Below are 4,316 nucleotides of genomic sequence, written 5' to 3' on the forward strand. Positions count from 1 at the left end.
TTCAAGCTGGGTCTGCTTTCTCTAGCTGAGTGCTGCTGACTGTGGGTACAGGTGGCACAGATCCACATTCACAGGAGACTTGTTTTAAAAGTGTATTTAGGGATGCATTAAAACCTGCAGGGGCACAGTTCCTTAGAATGAGACCCCAAATACCACAAAATTTATGTGCAAATTCAAGCTTCAGAGGTGATGCTTGGCTATCTGGTTTTCAGTCCAGGCTTCCAATTAAAATCACATGGCCATTAAATTTAATTTACAAATATAAGGGTTATTCTGAACACGTAGGAGTGATTTGGGGTTTGACTTGTCCAGATAATCTAAGCTGATAATACCGAAGGAGGACGAAGAGGAGGAAATGGCTGGCAAATGTGTCCCAGGTCTGGGGCTGTGTCTACTGTTCTTCCTGGAATATAATGATTTGACAGCTTGCAAACATTTACTTCTCTACTTCCGATGGTCCTGCCTAATGAGTTTCATTTAAATAAATTTTGTTCATGTGATAGTCAAGGGTTATGGAAAAAAACTTCTCCCAACATGGCAGAGCCTTCTCTCTGTTGTTTATTCAAGCTGCTTAGCTTCCGTAAACAGTTCTCACCATGCATTTATGACCTGTAGTACTAAAAACATTTCCTTGTGGCTGTGGAACATGAAAAGGCATAGATACTTAAGAATCCCATAGGAGATGGTGTAGATCCTCAGATAAAATTGAAGGACAAGAACTTGTACTATTAAGGTTCTGTCTGGATACTCCATCAACTCCATGCAGAACACAGTTAATAAAATACACATGTAAATAGGATGGCAGTTATTTCCCAGAATAACCAAGGAAGGTCTGAATAAAGAACAATTAGGCTGGGCTTGGTGGCTCAGCCTGTAATCCCAACAGTTTGGGAGGCTTAGGTGAGTGAATTGCCTGAGACTGTGGGTTCAAGACCAGCCCGGACAAGTTGGTGAGACCTTGTCTCTACGATAAATATAAATTAGCTGAGGGTGGTAGTGCATGCCTGTAGTCCTGGCTACTTGGAAGGATGAGGTGGAAGGATCACTGGAGCCCAGCAGGTCATAGCTGGGGTGGTCCTGAGCATGCCAATGCACACCAGCCTGGGGAAGAGAATGAGACACAAACCTCAAAAACAAAATTAAAAAAAAAAGGAGCAACAATGCCAGTAAACACATTGGTGTTAGACAAGTTGGTGGAAGTGTTCTGAGTCTGGAGATTGCTTTTGACTTTTTTTTCTTCACTTTTCCAGTAAGTTTTTATTACTAGTTAAATCATGATTCAGGGTCCCAAAGCAGGGAACACCATGTACCCTTTAGCCACCCTGGGAGAAGGACAGAGGATATAGCAGAGGTGGGAGGCAACCAGTTCAGATCTTCCCAGGAAATATGCCCTCATCCCGGCGGTCATCCTAGGTTGAGACCCAGGATATGGGGCAGAGTGACTTGTACACATGCTGATACCATTCACACAGAGACAACACCCCCTTTAGCAGTCATTGCCTTCTCACAGTGGTGGAAGTCTAGGTAGTTCTGCCACCAGTTCCTGGTTTGGTTCTGGTTGGGGAAGCGGCTGTCAAAAGGGGCAGTCTTGTAGTTCTTGATTTTGGTCTTGATGTCTTCTGCCATGGAACTGACTCCTAAAGATGCCCCCGATGCACATCACTGCACAATGTGCGATTTCTTTTGTTAACAGAGTCCCTTTACAACAGGTCATTCAAACTAAGGCAAATGGTGAAAGCAGAATTGGAGTGGCCACTGCATTCCAGTCTGGGTGACAGAGTGAGACTCTAACTCAAAAAAATAAAAAATAAAAACAAAAAATAAACACACAGTTTTGGGTAGCTGCTCCCAGTAACTCTTCAGATAGGGTACTCACAATTTTTTCTTTTCTTTCTTTTTTTTCTTTTGAATTGGAGTCTGAATCTGTCACCCAGGTGGACTATATTGGCATGATCACGGCCACTGTGTCCTTTACCTGTTAGGCTCAAGTGATTCCTGCCACCTCAGGCTTCCAAGTAACTGAACTATAGGTGTGTGTCATCACAGCCTGGCTAATGTTTTGATTTCTGTAGAAATGAGGTCATCAAATTGCCCAGACACGTCTCAAACCCCTGGATTCAGGCAATCCTTTCATTTTCACCTCCCAAAATGCTAGGATTACAGGGAAGAGCCACAGTGTCTGACACACAATTTTCTGCAAGCCCAAAAGCAGATAAACAGCAGCTGATAACTGTAAATTTGGGGGTTTCTGTTGCTTTTCCATTAAGACCTGTGTTTCTAGAACCATTCCACCCAGCAACACGTTCTTTATTTCTACAGATCCAGAAATTTCTCCTAAGGTTACAAAAAATAAATACAAGGCCAGGCATGGTTGCTCAAGCTACTAATCCCAGCACTTTTGGAGGCCAACATGAAAGGATTGCCTAAGCCTGTGGGTTCAAGACCAGCTTGATCAACATGGTGAGACAATGTCTCTACAATAAATCAAGTAATTAGCTGGGGAACGATAGCATTCACCTGTAGCTCCGGCTACTTGGAAGGGTGAGGTGGAAGGATCACCTGAACCCAGCAAGTCAAGGCTGCAGTGACCATGAGCATACCACTGTACTCCAGCCTGGGTGACAATTGAGACTCCAACTAAAAATAAAAATAAAAAAGTAAATACGAACACAACATGAAAAATCCTTCTGAACTATACTAACTCCCTTCTCTCTGTATCCCTCCCATCTTTTTATATTTAACCTTTATTCCCATCTTTTATATTAAACTACATATTCTTATGAAATCAATGATACAGAAACAATGAGAAATAGGCTGTTTTTCAACCCTGGGAATGAGGCTACACTTTGTACCTATGACCCAGGATGCTAGGAGGATTAACTCCCATTCATTGTGTTTGTGGTTTCCAGCACAGTGCTCCACAGCATACTTCTGAGTGCATAGTGCATGCTTCCTATACCCTGCCCAGGTTGTTTTGCAAGGGCAGACCTTGTTAGACATTGCCGTCCTCTCCATCCAGCCTCTGTAAACTCTAAAGGGCTAGCAGAGGATGTGATCTTTTGGGAAGGAGATTTGTTGTCTTCTTCTTTTGGATATAAAGTATTTGTGTTGTGATGAGACCTTGCAAGCTGGGCCTGCTTTCTCTGAGCGCTGCTGACTGTGGGTTCAGGTGTCACACATTCACATTCACAGGAGACTGTTTTAAAAGCATATTCAGAGCCAGGCTCGGTGGCTCAGCCTGTAATCCCGTGCCTTTGGGAGGCTGAGGTGAGTAGATTGCCTGAGCCCGTGGGTTCGAGACCCACCTGGGCAGGCAAGACCTCATCTCTACAATAAATCAAAAAATCAGCTGGGCATGGTAGCGCATGCCTGTAGTTCCAGCTACTTGGAAGGCTGAGGCAGAAGGATAGCCAGAGCCCAGCAGGTCGAGTCTGCGGTGGCCGGGAGCGGCCACTGCACTCCAGTCTGGGCGACAGAGTGAGACTCCAAATCAAAAATAAATAAATAAATAAAAGCATATTCAGGGATGCATTAAAACCTGCAGAAGCACAGTTGCTCAGAATGAGATCCCAAATACAAGATTTATGGGCAAATCCAAGCATGAGAGGTTATGCTTGGCTAACTGGTTCTCAACCTGGGCTTCCAATTAGAATCACATGCCAGGTTGAATTTAACTGACAAACATAAGGCTTATTCTGAATATGTAGGTGTGACTGGTGATGTGACTTGTCCAGATAATCTCAACTGAGAAGAAATCCCAGAGGTGGAAATGGCTTTTAAATGTGTGCCAGTTCAGGGGCTGTGTCTACTTTTTCTACTGGAATATGATTTGACAGCTTGCAAAACTTTACTCCTCTACTTCTGATGGTCCTGCCTAATGGGTGTCTTTCAAATAAGTTTTGTTTGTGTGATAGTCAAGGGTTATGGAAACACTTCTCCAAACATGGCAGAGCCTTCTCTCTGTTGTTCATTCATGCTGCTTAGCTGCCACAAACAGTTCTCACCATAAATTTATGACATGTAGTATTAAAAACATTTCCTTGTGGCTGTGGAACATGGAAAGGCATAGATGCTTAAGATTCCCATTGGAGATGGAGTAGATCCTCAGATAAAATAGAAGGATGGGAACATGTACTATTAAGATTCCATCTGGATACTCCATTAGCTCCATTCAGAACACAGTAAATAAAATTCACATGTAAACAGGATGGCACTTACTACCCAGAATAACCAAGGAAGGTCTGAATGAAGAGTAATTGGGCTGAGCTTGGTGGCTCAGCCTGTAATCCCAACAGTTTGGAGGCTTAGGTGAGTGA

At 43.4% G+C, this 4,316-nt stretch overlaps 1 pseudogene; it reads right to left on the reverse strand.

The window, feature by feature from the left end:
• Positions 1-1,367: 1,367 nt before the first annotated feature.
• Positions 1,368-1,642, reverse strand: LOC110595697 (annotated as a pseudogene).
• Positions 1,643-4,316: the final 2,674 nt, after the last annotated feature.

Source organism: Carlito syrichta, unplaced genomic scaffold (assembly GCF_000164805.1).
Source record: "Carlito syrichta isolate Samal-C Ts95f unplaced genomic scaffold, Tarsius_syrichta-2.0.1 Scaffold303569, whole genome shotgun sequence".
NCBI lineage: Eukaryota > Metazoa > Chordata > Mammalia > Primates > Tarsiidae > Carlito > Carlito syrichta.